Source organism: Salmo trutta, chromosome 21 (assembly GCF_901001165.1).
Source record: "Salmo trutta chromosome 21, fSalTru1.1, whole genome shotgun sequence".
NCBI lineage: Eukaryota > Metazoa > Chordata > Actinopteri > Salmoniformes > Salmonidae > Salmo > Salmo trutta.
The window spans coordinates 14,131,244-14,150,731 of NC_042977.1; the positions used below are offsets into that span (position 1 = coordinate 14,131,244).

Genomic DNA, 19,488 nt, shown 5'->3' on the forward strand with positions numbered 1-19,488 from the left:
AGTTTTGATATCTTCACTATTATTCTACAATGTAGGAAACAGTCAAAATAAAGAAACACCCTCGAATGACTAGGTGGTCTTAAACTGTTGACTGGTAGTGTATGCTCAAACTGTATGCATAGGCTTGACCAAAATGGTAGCAGAAGGTGAATGTTGAACTTTTGTTGCACACATATCTAGATGATGCTGTGTAAAAACACAATAGGTGTGATCAAGGCATTATACCTCAGTGGCCAAGTCCCCAACAACCTGGATGCTCCGGTTTTCAGAGGAAATGGAAAGAGAGCCTGTGAAGAGACTTCTGCTTTTGGACATTAAAAAGGGTCATCACTAGTTACCACAGCCACGTCATACACCCCGCCTATTTCTAATTTATCTTCTTAAAATTGTATTTTAAACCTAACACTAACCTTAACCACACTGCTAAGTTATGCCTAACCCTAACCTTAAATGAAGACCTTAAAGCAACCCAAAATGTTTTAGCATTCTACTATGTAGCTGATTTTGACTTTGTGGCTGTGATAACTACTGTAAACCGGTAGAAAGGAGACGCTCCATCTTAACTCCTCCTCCACATTTACTGGATTGGTTGAATAGTGCCCCAGGTTGCTCAGCAAGCGTAACAGTATTGATTGGTACTCCAGACTGCCAGTCATCATCTAGCTCTACTATGAGCCCCACCCTCCGTGACCATCACGCAAGTGACGCCCTAGTTTCTGCAGGTGCAACACTGGGTACTACTGCAACGGAGCTGCAGATAAAACAGACAATTCACGGTAAGCCTCAACCTGTATTGTCTGGCGAGGCATTTAAACAAATAACAGTAGCACCAGAAAGTATTTGAATATGTTGGCAGACGTAAATTAAATAATGGAGGGCAAATGTAGTCGCAAAATAAGGAAGAGTAACCTTCATTTGACATATAGACAAGGATGCTTCGCTAGCATCAATAATAGCCTAGTATGCTAGCTAAGCCTAATTGCAGGGAGACATGTATTTTCTGAACTAATGTTTATGCTGTCAATGCGGCTCTTTAAAACGAAAAATAGCGACATTTTCTCATTAAAGCAACAGTCCTTTTGAATGACCGTGAGCAGCTATTATTGGGTATAAGTGTTATTCCTTTCTTCTGGTTGAATTGTGCGCGAGACCCTGTACCCTGTAACCATCTTGTGGACCTAGCTAGGAGACAGTGGTGACCCAAAGGGATGGTCTTAGCCTAATTGATCTCCCTGTGACCAAGACGGCTAACCCATGCAAATGCAATTAGCTACCAACATACGTTGACTATAGCAAATGTCAAGTTAAACCGCCTGATGTAACTGCATGTCCATTCAATGTTAGACATGCGCAAAAATCTATTCTCAAGACACCCAGCCATAGCTTGTTAGCCAGTTTAGCCAATGATTGCCTAAGCCGCAAAGTTTCCGCCTTGTTGATCTTGGTCGGGTACGTTGGCAAAGACAGGAGTGCCATAGACGATTTTAGTGTCGGAAATGTCCAAGCAATGTAAACAGTAACTATCTACGTTGATCTATAACAAAATGTTTTTTTTTTATTGAATATTGAATTGCTAAACTGTGAATAATATAAAGATTATCGTTTATTTCTGGTTAAACGTTATAAGCGTACTATAATATGCAGGGACAGACTATAGCACCCCAGGACACGACATGGGACGCTCACTTTACTGCTTTCCCCTATCTGTTGTTGAAGATGGGGGAAATTGAATAATGTGCAATACACGTTCCTTTAGGAATACCCTACATTTGGGAAGAGATGGGAAGGATATTTCCACCTCCCCAAGATGGGGTTATGGACATGTTATTGGAGGGGTGTACATCTGTTTTGATCCTGTGCTTTAGTGGAAAGATGTCTTTGAAAGTAGGTTAGCTGATTAAACTCAACGATTTACAATGGGGTTGAGTGGCGACTAGTGTGGGCGGACTGGAGCTCCGACTCACATAAAATTGTTTTTAATAAAAAATGACTGATTACAGCACCCAAAGAATAGCCTGCAATTAGTGTATTTGGAAAGTATTCAGACCCCTTGACATTTTCCACAGCCTTATTCTAAAATTGATTAAATTGTTTCTCAATCTACACACACTGCCCGATAATGACAAACTGTTTTTTAGAAATGTTTGCAAAAAATAACAATTAAATATCAAATGTGCATAAGTATTCAGACCCTTTACTCAGTACTTTGTTGAAGCACCTGTCTGGCCACTCTACCGTAAAGGCCTGATAGGACAACTATCTCCACAGAGGAACTCTGGAGCTCTGTCGGAGTGACCATTGGGTTCTTGGTCACCTCCCTGACCAAGGCCCTTCTCCCCCAATTGCTCAGTTTGGCCAGATCTATGAAGAGTCTTAGTGGTTCCAAACATATTCCATTTAAGAATCATGGAGGCCACAGTGTTCTTGGGGACCTTCAATGCTGCAGAATATTTTTGGTACCCTTCCCCAAATATGTGCTTCGACAAAATCCTGTCTCGGAGCTCTACGGACAATTCCTTTGACCACATGACTTGGTTTTTGCTCTGACATGCACTGTCAACTGTTGTACCTTTATATAGACGGGTGTGTGCCATTCCAAATCCTGTCCAATCAATTTAATTTACCACAGGTGGACTCCAATCAAGTTGTAGAAACATCTCAGGGATGATCAATTGAAACAGGATGCACCTGAACTCCATTTCAAGTAGGGATGCACCGATATGACATTTTTGGCCGATACCGATATCCAATATTTTCCTTGCCATTAAATCTGATACCGATAACCGATATTTAAAATTTTAGCAGCCTTTTGAGCATTCTAGTACAGTTAAATAGTTAACACAAACACACACAAACACACACACACACACACACACACGGACGCAGTGGTCTAAGGCACTGCATCTCAGTGCAAGAGACGTCACTACAGTTCCTGGTTCGAATTCAGGCAGTATCACATTCGGCCGTGATTGGGAGTCCCATAGGGCGGTGCACAATAGGCCCAGCGTCGTACGGGCCGTCATTGTAAATAAGAATTTGTTCTTAACTGACTTGCCTAGTTAAATAACGGTTACACACACACACACCACACTTACCAAAAAGTTATTTTGTTGGCATTTACGTATGTCCCCATTACCAGTAAAACATAATCAAAACATATTTCTTTCACTTACTTGCTGTGCTGTTTGGTTGTTCATTTGTTCAGTCGTTTCATTCTCAACCAGGATTTCTATGGAACGCTGTTTGTGTCTTTGTGTGTCAAAAAAAGATACACGTCAAATAACACTATTTGACGTGTCAAATAAGCTTGTTGACCAATCAGGACCTGAATATGACTGCACGTCACATAATAATTTAATAACCTCTTACATCTAGACGTTCCGCTAGCGGAACACCTGCTCCAATATCCAATGACGGGCGTGGCTCGAAATACAAACTCCTCGAAAATCCAAAAACTTCAATTTTTCAAACATATGACTATTTTACACCATTTTAAAGACAAGACTCTCCTTTATCTAACCACACTGTCCGATTTCAAAAAGGCTTTACAACGAAAGCAAAACATTAGATTATGTCAGCAGAGTACCCAGCCAGAAATAATCAGACACCCATTTTTCAAGCTAGCATATAATGTCACAAAAACCATAACCACAGATAAATGCAGCACTAACCTTTTATGATCTTCATCAGATGACACTCCTAGGACATTATGTTATACAATACATGCATGTTTTGTTCAATCAAGTTCATATTTATATCAAAAACCAGCTTTTTACATTAGCATGTGACGTTCAGAACTAGCATACCCACCGCAAACTTCCGGTGAATTTAGTAAATTACTCACGATAAACGTTCACAAAAAACATAATTATTTTAAGAATTATAGATACAGAACTCCTTTATGCAATCGCGGTGTCCGATTTTAAAATAGCTTTTCGGTGAAAGCACATTTTGCAATATTCTGAGTAGATAGCCCGGCCATCATGGCTAGCTATTTTGACACCCACCAAGTTTGGTACTCACCAAAGTCAGATTTACTATAAGAAAAATTGGATTACCTTTGCTGTTCTTCGTAAGAATGCACTCCCAGGACTTCTACTTCATCACCCAATGTTGTTTTGGTTCCAAATAATCCATAGTTATATCCAAATAGCGGCGTTTTGTTCTTGCGTTCAAGACACTATCCGAAGGGTGACGCGCCCGGCGCGTATCGTAACAAAGAATTTCTAAATATTCCATTACCGTACTTCGAATCATGTCAACCGCTGTTTAAAATCAATTTTTATGCAATTTATCTCGTAGAAAAGCGATAATATTCCGACCGGGAATCTGCCTGTCTGTAAATAGAGGGAAAAACAGAAAGGCGGGGGCGGGCAGTGCTCGAGCCTAAGCCCTTTGTCCTCTGATAGACCACTTAGCAAAAGCGCTCGTGCGTTTCAGCCAGGGCTTTGAATTACGTCATTCAGGTTTTTCCCGGGCTCTGAGAGCCCATTGGAGACGTGGGAAGTGTCACGTAACAGCAGAGATCCTTAGTTTTTGGAAGAGATGTCAAAGAAAGCAAATAAATGGTCAGACAGGCCACTTCCTGTAAAGGAATCTCTCAGGTTTTTGCCTGCCAAGTGAGTTCTGTTATACTCACAGATACCATTCAAACAGTTTTAGAAACTTTAGGGTGTTTTCTACCCATATATAATAAGTATATGCATATTCTAGTTACTGGGTAGGATTAGTAACCAGATTAAATCTGGTACGTTTTTTATCCGGCCGTGTAAGTACTGCCCCCTAGCCCCAACAGGTTAACAAACAGTCTTCTCATGTGCTCTGCTAGTATATCTTTGGCTTCAATGCCTACCTGTTCTGGTCTCTCTAACTCTGGCATTCTATTTGTTCTACTTGATTAGCTAAAATGTCATCCATCATTTAAAGAGAGAGATCCTAGTAAACCAACTAGGGATAATATCTTGACCTACATTTTAGTCATTTAGCAGACACTCTTATCCAGACCTAATATTTTAGCTACCATAATCATGTCCACCAACTAAGTTGGGAACGCTTCTACACATTTTCTATTCTTATCTATTATTGCTAAACACCCTTCTTTCCCTCACTCCGGAATAGGTTATAACCTATATCAATGAAGTCCATTTCTAATTGTTGGAATGGATATTCTCCCAGTGGTGCTCTTCCTCTACCTTGATGATTATTCTATGCACATCTAACACACCTTGAACAAAAAGGTTCCGTGAACAAAAAATATGTTTTTGTAAGTAATTTGTTATCACTTATGCTACAAAATGTTACCTAATTCTTTCCATCATCCCCTCTGTTGATACATGGCTTTGCCCATGCATCAATATTGCTGCATATCTAAACGACTAAATGACTTAGACAGTATGGGCAACTTATCCTTATACCAAATTCCCTCAGTATAGACAGCTCCTAACTTTTCCCATTTAGAAATCTCCTTTACTGGTGCTCTAGACAGACAAAACCCTACTAAAAGATAGTCAATGTTAACTTCCTCTTTCAAATATTGCTGTGTGGGTGTCTGTGGTTTAAAGCCTGTCTTTTTCTCTTTTTCATCTGCCTTTCTGTTTCTATTGCTAATTTTATCCGTCTCTTTAATAGGAACCTCACACTTACAAATCACTAACTTCTCTGGTAAAGGTACATCATCTAATAAGTTCAAAATCAACTGAGCATGTGTAATAGGTTTACCAGAAGTGGTTACCATTCCTCTTATGGCAGAATTCCCAACTGGGGCTGCTCTCTTGGCCAAAACCTTGGAGAATTGCACTATGCATCACTTTCTCTAATTACACCCCCCTCTACCAAGTCTTCAAAGGTGGAAGTAATCTCTTTTATGGCCTCGGCTTTCTGTGGGGGTGACAACCACATTCAACAGAATCATTCAACAGGTTATCTATACATAACCTGGAGTTCAGGATTGGAATGCATGCCTACTCTCCTGACATCCCCTGTTTCATAACCAATGGAGCAGACAGTCTTTCCACTGTCTGATGTCCAGAAGTTGAACAACCAAAATCTTTTCCTCATTTGTTCTTGCTCCTTCAGACTTAAATTATATCCTAAATACTTAAAATAAGTCTACCATTATTTAAACTTATTGCTAATTTTATAACCTAGTTCAATAACAAAATATTATAATACTTATTATATCAATTTCACAGCCTTGTCTTCAATATCTTGCACTGCCATCTCATGTGCTTAAATTACAGATATGTCTAAGAACTTTAAACTCCATCCTAATCAGTTCTACAAATTTCCTTAAAGTTAGTATCACAGTGACCCTTTTTCTTCATTATCCAAATAGCCCTCCTATGCAGCTGATCAGACCCCACAGGAGAGCCATAATAGAGGTCAAAAGTCATACCACTCCTTCACAGAAGGGTTTCTTCCTAGATTAGACAAATTAACGAAAAATCATCCAACTTCATCTACATATTGTATCTCAGGTTCCCGGAACTTCCCTTATGAAAATAATTCACGTGTTTAATTAAAACTCAGAAAATAAAACTTCCAAAATGCAATGTGTGTATACCCCTTTAAGATATTTTGTCCCTAGGAATTTTTCCAACGAGAGACAACGAAGTGCTCCTTTTTCCATAAAATAACCACAAACATTTGGTCATCATTCCTTATACTACACCGCTTCAGAAACCCAAACGTTGACTACAAACAAAACCTAATAATAACTCCACTGTTCATCCTCAAATCATTAATCATTAGTTTTAAACTTCCTCGATGGTTATGTGTACTTAATTGAACATGCACTACCCTTGGATACAATCCTGTACTTCAACTCTATGAACCCAAGCTTGCTTTACAACCTTAAAACCCCTTGAGTTTGTCTGCAAACAGGCCCATTCTGTTTGCTAGGAATACCCTGCCATTATACACACAACTGTGTTTAATGTGCACTGTCCCTGTAAAAATAAAATGAACTCGACCTACAATTCACTTTACTGACTTGACATTGTTCCATGGAATGGAAACGGATTATAATGTTAGCTTACATTCACTTCCTGTTCAATTCACTGGTGTTACTAAACAATCAAACCACGAATCAATAACCAGAATCTATCGCAGAACTTTTACGATTCCATTATTCAGACCAGAATCGCTTCCAGCCACATATAGTCCAGCGCTCACAACCAACTCTCCTCTTTTAACCCGTAGGGAAAAATATGACCTCTTTTCAAACAACTTTCTGCCTTACCTCTATCGTAAGATTAAAACCAATGTTACAACTTTCTCCTCTCTTTCAGCTTCACTCTTATGAAATGTCCAAGACTTAAAAAAATACCATGTAAATCGCCAAATTTATAAAATACTTCTTTCAACTCTTTTTAGCATAGAATTGTAACCACCAAAAGGTGTTTATTTTTATCGCAATTACCTATCCGCTCCTTATAATTCATTTAGATTTAGGTAACTGCCTTGATTCCGTCATACAAATACAACTTCCATTCTCTATATATCCTTTCAGCAGGCCATTTAGACCACAAACAACGTACTTTATCGAATTCGCCTCGCTATTATTTTGTTTGAATGAATTAGTCTTTCAATTTAAACTAAACAAGCTATCAAAACGTTCGGTTTCTATCTTAAACAAACACGTTCCAGTCAAAACATAACAATAATTAAATTAACATTTAGTCTCCTGGTGCATGGGCTGGGATACGAACCCGGACCTCCCGCATGGTAGGCGAGAATTCTACCACTAGACCAATGGTATTGCTTAGGCCTGCAATTTCGGTGGTTGTGTCCTACTCGGTCACAATGTTTACAGGGAGCCTTACAATCCCTTGCATAATGCCCCGACTTCTGACAGTTGAAACATGTATTTGCCTAATTCCTATCCATTTTTTTTAATGTTATTTTTTTCTTGAACACAGTTACCCCGACAGTTACTGTTAGATGCTCTACCTCAACCGGTTCACTCTTTTTACAGTTTCGGTGATTATGACCTACTTTATTGCAGTGTTTACACGGTGCCTCACAATCTCTGGTGAAATGACCCGGTTTGTTACAGTTAAAGCATCTATCTCCCCATTGCTTTTGACTGTCTCTATCCACTTTTCTCGAGTTCCCCCATTTCTCCACCTCTATCCACTTTCTCAATAAGTTTACTAAATCCTGTTCTCCTTTCTGTGTCTCGGTGGGGGCCTTGGGAGTCCTCTACGTCTGAGAGGATTTACTACTCATGTTCGTTAAATTACTATCGTAGTTATTCTGCGCCTTCTCACAACCTGTGTGCTTTCTATTAATCTCTGTGTGTGCTTTTTACCGCTATTATCATTAACCTAGAATTTTAGAATAATTATTTGTATGAATCCTGAATTATCTTCTTATTCTATGTGCTTTTTTAAAACTTTGATTCAATTACTTCTATCTCTTACCTACTGGTAATTTCCTCTAGGATCCCAGAATAATTACTTTCATGACTTTTGATAGATCCATTAAGTCTCACATGTATATGGCTTTTGACCCTCTTATCTATCTCACATGCAATTATCCTCTTACCCCTGTGGAAATTTCCCAATGTGTCTGTGTTGCTATGTGTATCTCTTTCTTGAAACTTTATCTATAGAGGTGACTTTTGATCGGACATTAGGTCTACGACTATAAGCTATTTTAACAGCCTATTTTTCTGTCGTTCCTTGCAATTATTGACTCATTAACCTCTACGGGCTAGGGGGCAGTATTGAGAATTTTTGAAAAAATATGTGCACATTTTTAACTGCCTCCTACACCAACTCAGAAGCTAGAATATGCATATTATTGTTCAGGTTTGGATAGAAAACACCCTAAAGTTTCTAAAACTGTTTGAATGGTGTCTGTGAGTATAACAGAACTCCTATGGCAGGCAAAAACCTGAGAAGGTTTCATGCAGGAAGTACCCTGTCTGACAAGGTGTTGTTGCTCTTGCTTCTGTTTATTGAAGAGTCAGGATCTTCGCTGTAACGGGACAATTCCTAGGGCTCCAATAGGCTCTCAGAACCCGGGAAAAACCTGAACGATGACGAGGCAGCCTCAGGCTGAAACACAGAATCCCCTTTTCCAAGTGGCCCATCAGAGGACAATGGAATTAGGCGCGTGGCCGATTCGACCCCGTGCAGTATTTTCCTTCGGCTGTTTAGCTAATTGCAGATTCCCGGTCGGAATATTATCGCTTTTTTACGAGAATAATGGCATAAAAATTGATTTTAAACAGCGGTTGACATGCTTCGAAGTACGGTAATGGAATATTTAGAAATGTTTTGTCACGTTCTGCACCATGCGCACGACCGTGATTTACTATTCTGATAGTGTCTTGAACGCACGAACAAAACGCCGCTGTTTGGAACATAACGATGGATTATTTGGGACCAAACCTACATTTGTTATTGAAGTAGAAGTCCTGGGAGTGCATTCTGACGAAGAACAGGTAAGGTAAGACCATTTTTCTTATAGGAAATGTGATTTTGGTGAAGGCTAAATGGGTGTCTAAATAGCTAGCCCGTGATGGCTGGGCTATGTACTTAGAATATTGCAAAATGTGCTTCATCCGAAAAGCTATTTTAAAATCGGACATATCGAGTGCATAGAGGAGTAATGTATCTATAATTCTTAAAATAATTGTTATGCTTTTTGTGAACGTTTATCGTGAGTAATTTAGTAAATTGTTAGTAAATTCCCCGGAAGTTTGCGGTGGGTATGCTTTTTCTGAACGTCACATGCTAATGTAAAAAGCTGTTTTTTGATATAAATATGAACTTGATTGAACAGACATGCATGTATTGTATAACATAATGTCCTAGGTGTGTCATCTGATGAAGATCATAAAAGGTTAGTGCTGCATTTAGCTGTGGTTTGGGTTTTTGTGACATTATATGCTAGCTTGAAAAATGGGTGTCTGATTATTTCTGGCTGGGTACTCTGCTGACATAATCTAATGTTTTGCTTTCGTTGTAAAGCCTTTTTGAAATCGGACAGTGTGGTTAGATTAACGAGAGTCTTGTCTTTAAATAGCTGTAAAATAGTCATATGTTTCAGAAATTGAAGTAATAGCATTTCAAACGTTTTAAAAATCGCACCACAGGATTCAACTGGCTGTTACGTAGGTGGGACGAATTCGTCCCGCCGGTCCCATAGAGGTTAATATCACGTATCTCACTCCGCTATATTAGGTTTCCCTCCTTCAATGGATAATCAGACCTAGATTTGCGCCTCCGGAAGATCTGACCATCCCCTCCTAGGCGTATTTAGACAGGCGACCTATATTAATGTAATCATGTCTCTGACCTCCTCCCTCATAATTATATTACTATATTTCGGCATTCCAATTTACGTTTTGTGCCAATGTCTTTCAACCAATTTTACGTTTAAGGTCTCAACATTTAGCTAGTTTATATTGGTAGTGGCCACAGATACCGTGGAGTCATTTCGGACCCCTGGAGTCATTTCCTCCAGTTTGGATTTATACCCGATTCCTATCTTCCATTTGCACAGAATACTTGGTTGCCTTTAAAACATTTTTCTCTACACAAAATTAAGGACAGGTCACCAGATATAAACCCCCTCGGATATATAAACCCCCTCGGATATACCAGCGTCTAACACCCAGAGTACATTAAAATCCTTTATAAACACTCCCGCCTTTCACTCTCACATCAGTCAATTCAACATTTAATGCAATCATACAGGTGCTATCCCCCAAATCCGTGAATAAAGAGCACTGACCTTATTTTTTTGCAGCTGCACGGTTTCAGTGTCTCCATGGAATGACAGGAGCGGGTATTGAGATCCGGCTCGAAGGACCAAGCTGTGAAGGGAATTATTTTATCCCCATGATAATAATTAACAATCAGTAAGCCTTGACTAATTCCCAAGGTTTGTAAGACAATGGGTTAATAATTAGGCAAGGACTCAGCTTTCTGCAAAAGGTTCTTGCGGTTTATTCAGAGAACGTTCTGCCCAACATTAACAAAGATGTTCATTTTATCCTCTCTCTCCGCTTACGCACACACCTCCACACCAACAGTAGATTACCTACGCACACACATACACACAAACTTTAGGTGAACAGTATCTCTCCCTTGACTTCCCACCACTGTTAATCACTATCCAGCACTGTCTGTGCCTTCCCCCAAGATTACTGAGACCTTGAGAGTTACTCCCATATTTGCCTCCAAAGCCTCTCAAAGTTGCTAGGTCAGGTAGAACAAATGTCTACAGTCCTCTTAGGTCCATACGCACACACATTTCTCTCCCTTTCCAGCCTCTACTAGACTTTATGGGACTAACGTTCAGTACATTAATTATTCATTATCCATGCTACATAACTACTAATTAATAATGGATTATTGATTAATTTACCTTTTATTAGATAATTCTCTTATCAATAACAAAACATGTCTGCAGCATCCCCAAGAACACAGTGGCCTCCATCATTTTTAAATGGAAGAAGTTTGGAACCACCAAGATTCCTCCTAGAGCTGGTGACCCGGCCAAACCGAGCAACCTGGGGAGAAGGGCCTTGGTCGGGGAGGTGACCAAGAATCTGATGGTCACTCTGACAGAGTTCCTCTGTGGAGATGGAAAAACCTTCCAGAAGGAAAACCATCTCTGCAGCACTCCACCAATCAGGCATTTCAGGTAGAGTGGCCAGACAGAAGCCACTCCTCAGTAAAAGGCACATTACCGCCTGCTTGAATTTTGCCAAATGTCACCTAAAGACTCTCAGACCATGAGAAAAAAGATGATCTGGTCTGATGAAACCAAGACTGAACTATTTGGCCTGAATGCCAAGCATCACATCTTGTGGAAACCTGGCACCATCCATACGGTGAAGCATGTTGGTGGCAGCATCATGCTGTGGGGATGTTTTTCAGCGGCAGAGACTGGCAGACTTGTCAGGATCAAGGGAAAGATGAATGAAGCAAAGTACTGAGAAATCCTTGATGAAAATCTGCTCCAGAGCACTCAGGACCTCAGACTGGGTTAAAGGTTGAACTTCTAACAGGACAACGACCCTAAGCACACAGCCAAGACAATGCAGGAGTGACTTTGGGACAAGTCTCTGAAAGTCCTTGAGAGCCCCAGCCAGAGCCCGGACTTGAACCCGATTTGACATCTCTGGAGAGACCTGAAAATAGCTGTGCAGCGACACTCTCCATCCAACCTGACAGCTTGAGAGGATTTAGATGCAAAGAAGATTGGCAGAAACTCCCCAAATACAGGTGTGCCATGCTTGAAGCGTCATACCCAAGAAGACTTGGGTCTGTAATCGCTGCCAAAGGTGCTTCAACAAAGTACTGAGTAAAGGGTCTGAATACTTATTTTTTTTTATTCATGACACTCCTCATCCATAATTATCGGTTATACAGTAATTGTGCCAGCCCTACTGTAGAGATCTTTTCAGTGTCAAAAGCACTATACACTGAGTGTACAACACCTTAAGTACACTTTCCTAATATTGAGTTGCACCCACCCCCCTTTTTTTGCCCTCAGAACAGCTTCAATTCATCAGCATAGGTGTCGAAAGTGTTCCACAGGGATGCTGGCCCATGTTGACTCCAATGCTTCCCACAGTTGTGTAAAGTTGGCTGGATGTCCTTGGGGTGGTGGACCATTCTTTATACACACGTGAAACTGTTGAGCTTGGAAAAACCCAGTAGCGTTGCAGTTCTCACCTACTACCATACCCCGTTCAAAGGCACTTAAATCTTTGGTCTTGGCCGTTCACCCTCTGAATGGCACACATACACAATCCATGTCTCAAAGGTTAAAGAAGGAGTTTTAAGCTGTCTCCCCTTTTATCTACACTGATTTTTAAGTGGATTTAACAGGTGACATCAATAAGGGATCATAGCTTTGGATTCACCTGGTCAGTCTGTCATGGAAAGAGCACGTGTTCCTAATGTTTTGTGCATTGTTTGGTACCATTAATAATGCCATAATCTAGTTGCATTTTTGAAAGACCAATCACATTGGTCATTATACTGTAATAAGCACACGTATATTTCCAAATTAATTTTGGTTTGATTCAAGATATTGTAACATAGCATCCAGTGCTTGACTTGGCAGGAACTCATCAAATCAAAGTTTTTGTCACGTGCGCCGAATACAACAGGTGTAGACCTTACTGTGAAATGCTTACTTACAGGCTCTAACCAACAGTGCAAAAAAGGTATTAGGTGAACAATAGGTAAGTAAATAAAAAGAGAGTGAGCGAGGCTATAAAAGTAGTGAGCTACATACAGGCACCGGTTAGTCGGGCTGATTTGAGGTAGTATGTACATGAATGTATAGTTAAAGTGACTATGCATATATGATAAACAGAGAGTAGCAGCAGCGTAAAAGAGAGGTGGGGGGGGCACACACTGCAAATAGTCTGGGTAGCCATTTGATTACCTGTTCAGGAATCTTATGGCTTGGGGTAAAAACTGTTGAAGCCTTTTTGTCCTAGACTTGGTACTCCGGTACCGCTTGCCGTGCGGTAGTAGAGAGAACAGTCTATGACTGGGGTGGCTGGGGTCTTGGACAATTTTTAGGGCCTTCCTCTGACACTGCCTGGTGTAGAGGTCATGGATGGCAGGCAGCTTAGCCCCAGTGATGTACTGGGCCGTACACACTACCCTCTGTAGTGCCTTGCGGTCGGAGGCAGAGCAATTGACATACCAGGCAGTGATGCAACCAGTCAGGATGCTCTTGATGTTGCAGCTGTAGAACCTTTTGAGAATCTGAGGACCCATGCCAGATCTTTTTAGTTTTCTGAGGGGGAATAGGCTTTGTCATGCCCTCTTCACAACTGTCTTGGTGTGTTTGGACCATTCTAGTTCGTTGGTGATGTGGACACCAAGGAACGTGAAGCTCTCAACCTGTTCCACTACAGCCCCGCCGGGGTGTGCTCGGTGCTCCTTTTCCTGTAGTCCACAATCATCTCCTTAGTCTTGGTTACGCTGAGGGATAGGTTGTTATTCTGGCACTACCCGGGACAGGTCTCTGACCTCCTCCCTGTAGGCTGTTTCGTCGTTGTCGGTGATCAGGCCTACCACTGTCGTGTCGTCTGCAAACTTAATGATGGTGTTGGAGTTGTGCCTGGCCATGCAGTCGTGGGTGAACAGGGAGTACAGGAGGGGACTGAGCACGCACCCCTGGGGGGGGGGGGCTCCAGTTTTGAGGATCAGCGTGGCAGATGTGTTGCTACTTACCCTCACCACCTGGGGGCGGCCCGTCAGGAAGTCCAGGATCCAGTTGCAGGGGGAGGTGTTTAGTCCCAGGATCCTTAGCTTAGTGATGAGCTTTGAGGGTACTATGGTGTTGAACGCTGAGCTGTAGTCAATGAATAGCATTCTCACATAGGTGTTCCTTTTTGTCCAGGTGGGAAAGGGCAGTGTGGAGTGCAATAAAGATTGCATCATCTGTGGATCTGTTTGGGTGGTATGCAAATTGGAGTGGGTCTAGGGTTTCTGGGATAATGGTGTTGTGAGCCCTTACCAGCCTTTCAAAACACTTCATGGCTACGGACGTGAGTGCTATGGGTCTGTACTCATTTAGGCAGGTTGCTTTTGTGTTCTTGGGCACAGGGACTATGGTGGTCTGCTTGAAGCATGTTGGTATTACAGACTCAATCAGGGACATGTTGAAAATGTTAGTGAAGACACCTGCCAGTTGGTCAGCACATGCCCAGAGCACACGTCCTGTTAATCCGTCTGGCCCCGCAGCCTTGTGAATGTTGACCTGTTTAAAGGTCTTACTCACGTTGGCTACGGAGATCGTGATCACACAGTCATCCGGAACAGCTGATGCTCTCATGCATGCCTCAGTGTTACTTTCCTCGACACGAGCGTAGAAGTGATTTAGCTCGTCTGGTAGGCTTGTGTCACTGGGCAGCTCACGGCTGTGCTTCCCTTTTGTAGTTTGTAATAGTTTGCAAGCCCTGCCACATAAGACGAGCGTCGGAGCCGGTGTAGTACGATTCAATCTTAGCCCTGTATTGACGCTTTGCCTGTTTGATGGTTCGTCGCAGGGCATAGCAGGATTTCTTGTTAGCTTCCGGGTTAGTCCCGCACCTTGAAAGCGGCAGCTCTACCCTTTAGCTCAGTGCGAATGTTGCCTGTAATCCATGGCTTCTGGTTGGGGTATGTACGTACAGTCACTGTGGGGATGACGTCCTCGATGCACTTATTGATAAAGCCAGTGACTGATGTGGTGTACTCCTCAATGCCATCGGAAGAATCGCGGAACATGTTCCAGTCTGTGATAGCAAAACAGTCCAGTAGTTTATCTGCTTCATTTGACCACTTTTTTATAGATCGAGTCACTGCTGCTTCCTGCTTTAATTTGTGCTTGTAAGCAGGAATCAGGAGGATAGAATTGTGGTTGGATTTACCAAATGAGGGGTGAGGGAGAGCTTTGTACGCATCTCTGTCTGTGGAGTACAGGTGATCTAGAGTTATTTTTTTTCTCTCTGGTTGCACATTTAACATGTTGATAGAAATTAGGTAGAACTGATTTTAGTTTCCCTGCGTTAAAGTCTCCGGCCACTAGGAGTGCCGCCTCTGGGTGAGCGGTTTCCTGTTTGCTTATTTCCTCACTACTTTTATAGCCTCGCTCACTGTCTTTTTATTTACTTACCTATTGGGACTGAGTGCGGTCTTAGTGCCAGCATCTGTCTGTGGTGGTAAATAAACAACCACGAAAAGTATAGCTGAAAACTCCCTCGGCAAGTTGTGTGATCTGCAATTATCACAAGATTCTAGACTTCCTCAGATTTCGTGCACCAGCTGTTGTTTACAAATATGCACAGACCGCCCCCCTTCGTCTTACCGGAGTGTGCTGTTCTATCTTGCCAGTGCAGCGTATATCCCGCTAGCTGAATATCCATGTCATCTTTCAGCCACGATTCCGAAAGATATTACAGTTTTTGATGTCCTGTTGGTAGGATATTCGTGATCATATTTCGTCAAATTTATTGTCCAATGATTTCACGTTGGCGAGTAATATGGACGGTAATGGCAGATTTCCCACTCGCCTTCTGCGGATCCTAACGAGGCACCCCGCTCTGTGTCCTCTGTACCTGTCTCTTCCTCTTGCAACACCTTGTCGGGTGTTTGGAGAATGTCCTGTGCGTCCTGCTTGTTGAAGAAGACATTTTAGTCTAATCCGAGGTGAGTGATCGCTGTCCTGATATCCAGAAGCTCTTTTTTTGCCGTAAGATACGGTTGCAGAAACATTATGTTACAAATAATGTGGGAAAAAAACACATAATAGCACAATTGGTTGGGCGCCCGTTAAACTGCAGCCATTTCTTCCGGTGCCATTTTATCTTTGGGGGGCCTCATTTATCAATATTGCGTGGAAACTATTCTAAAATACTAATTATGAACGGAATTTAGAATGGTCGTATGCATAGAAAATGTATGATTTATAAAACCGGTAGGATATAACCAATTGATCTTAGCCTCAGTTCTCGTGCACGAACTTGGCTGTTTTGCATTTTGATACGCCCCCTAATTAACCTCTCTAGGGTATGTGGGATGAAATCGTCCCACCTACTCAACAGCCAGTGGAATCCCGTGGCGTGTTATTCAAATACCTTAGAAATGCTATTCAATTTCTCAAACATATGACTATTTTACACCATTTTAACCATATATGGTCAAAATCATCCCTTTAACCCATGTGGAATATACAATGCTGTACCGTGAAATACAACAGCGCAACCCAAAAAAATCTATGAAAAATAATTACTTTTTCGAGACTAAAATAGAGGTGCTAGTGTCAGAGATTGAGTACAACCAAAAGGTTTTATTTGGCTCGCTCATTTGTGGCAGTTTGCAGTAAAAATAAAAACCTAGCTACAATAAGAGGACCATTTAAGACAATTCGAGTTGCTTTAGCCATGGTAAATATACTTCAAATGAGTAAGCAACACTTACCAATAAGCCATCCATCTTCAACAGCTCCCTCCTGTAGGCATATTGCTAATATTGCTGTTGTGCGTTCCACTTTGCCACCGCATTCAGCAGCGTCTTTCCCGCGTCACATAACCTCACTTCATAAAAATCACTTCACATAAAGTGTGGAAAACTTTTCTGTTCACATAGTTGAAATTGTTTTGGGAGGGTGATTTAAAAAAAAAATGTATGGGGCTGTGAGTGCCATCTATTGCGACGTTCATATTTGGGAACCTATTTGATGGCATGGCAAAGAAACCCCTCTTGACTTCAACCTGTTGTGCGATGGTGTATGGAAATGTTATGTGTTACTGTTCATTTTTGCTGATGATTGCATCCAAAACATTGGCTCATCGAGGACTGTAAGATACCGACGCAAAGTGCCCATTGCCAAAATCCCAAGGGTGGATAGTACTTGGATGTGCACCGGCATATAGTAGGTCTTAAATCTTCGCAAAAATCCTATAAGATAGGCCAAAACCAATCGTTACTTTCTGCTGACAAAATCCCACCTGTCTCTAAAAATGCAGTCTGCGAAATGGAGTGTCTGCCAAATCTTCTCACAGCGTAACATCAGCCATCTCTCATTCGACTTCCAATTATCTGTCTTTTTTTTAGTATTTCAATAATGGTTTCACTTTCACACCTACCTCTCATTTAACAAATTACTGTACTTAATATGGATTATTATTGTAAACATATACTCTGATATGGTCAAATTATATAGCATGAATTCACAATGAAAATAATTTAATGATTGCTCACATTTTCAACATATATTTTCCACATTCTAAGCTTGACAAGCTGTTTTTAAGGGCTTCCGAGTGGTGCAGCGGTCTATGGCACTGCATCTCAGTGCTAGAGGCATCACTACAAACAGGCTGAATCACAACCGGCCGTGATTGGGAGTCCCATAGGGCGGCGCGTAATTGGCCCAGCATCATCCGGTTTTGGCCAAGATAGGCCGTCATTGTAAATAAAAATTTGTTCTTAACTGACTTGCCTAGTTAAATTATTATTTTTTTAAATAAGTTCCCTTATTCCACCACTTGGCACTGTGCGTACGCATGGTCATGGCTGTGGTTAAATTTACGCACACTCTCAAGCCATATTGAGTAATCTCACACTGCGTGGAAATGATCTCAATCATGCTGTCATGACTCTCCTGACAGTGGATCAAAAAACCCATCAGCTAGGCAAATGTTTGGGGAAGGGGGGCTGACACCTTAACACTTGGTTGTACATTTTGAGAGAACTTTCTCTTTCTTGCCCTGCAGTATTGGGAAATACTGCAGGGCAAGAAATGTTGCAGCCAAAGATTGAACTTTGGAACAATATTCATATGATAGGAATGGCGGGCCTCCCGAGAGGCGCAGTGGTCTAAGGCACTGCATTGCAGTACTAGCTGTGCCACTAGAGATTCTGGGTTAGAGTCCAGGCTCTATTGCAGCCGGCCGCGACCGGGAGACCCGTGGGGGGGCGCACAATTGGTCCAGCGTTGTCCGGTTTAGGGGAGGGTTTGGCCGGCAGGGATGTCCTTGTCCCGTTGCGCACCAGCGACTCCTGTGGCAGGCCGGGCGCAGTGCACGTTGCCACAGTCACCAGGTGTACGGTGTTTTCTCGGACAGATTGGTGCGGCTGGCTTCCGGGTTAAGTGGGAATTGTGTCAAGAAGCAGTGTGGCTTGGTTGGATTGTGTTTCGGTGGATGCATGGCTTTCAACCTTCGCCTCTCCCGAGTCCGTACGGGAGATGCAGCGATGAGACAAGACTGTAACTACCAATTGGATACGACGAAATTGGGGAGAAAAGGGGAGAAGAAAAAACAAACAAGCATGTTCCGTGGGGATCTAAAGAATAATCCTGCCATATGGTTTATTATTTTGTGATGTCATTAACAACCTCTTAGGGTGCATGAACCGCTAGCGGGACACCTACGACAACATCCGGTGAAATTGCAGAGCGCGAAATTCAAAATACAAAAATCGTAATATTAAACATTCATGAAAATGACATAAGGCACTTGTATTTAAAAGCTTAACTTCTTGTTAATCTAACCGCGTTGTCAGATATCAAAAAGGCTTTACAGCGAAAGCATACCATGTGATTATCTGAGGACAGCGCCCCGCGTACAAAAGCATTAAACATTTTCCAAACAAGCAGAGGTGTCACAAAAGTCATACATGGCGATAAAGTAAATCCCTTACCTTTTGAAGATCTTCCTCTGTTTGCAATCCCAAGGGTCCCAGCTACACATCAAATGGTCGTTTTGTTTGATAAAGTCTTTCTTTATATCCCAAAAAAGTCAGTTTAGTTGGCACACTTGATTCAGTAATCCACCTGTTTCCCTCGTTCAAAATGCATACAAAGGAATCCCAAAAGTTACCAATAAACTTAGTGCAAACAAGTCAAACAACGTTTCTAATCAATCCTCAGGTACCCTAATATGCAATGAAATGATACAATTTAAGACGGAGAATAGTATGTTCATTACCGGAGATAAGGGAGACACCTAGAAAAACT

The 19,488-nt window shown here is 41.6% G+C and overlaps 1 protein-coding gene across 1 annotated transcript in view; it reads left to right on the plus strand.

Annotated features, from left to right (window-relative positions):
* The first annotated feature begins 675 nt into the window (after positions 1-675).
* Positions 676-19,488, plus strand: part of LOC115156748 (ras-related protein Rab-3A-like) — a 32,941-nt gene continuing 14,128 nt past the window's right edge. The window contains exon 1 of the mRNA XM_029704395.1: positions 676-776. The gene's annotated coding sequence lies outside the window, so the exon portion shown is untranslated. The remainder of the gene's footprint in view (positions 777-19,488) is intronic.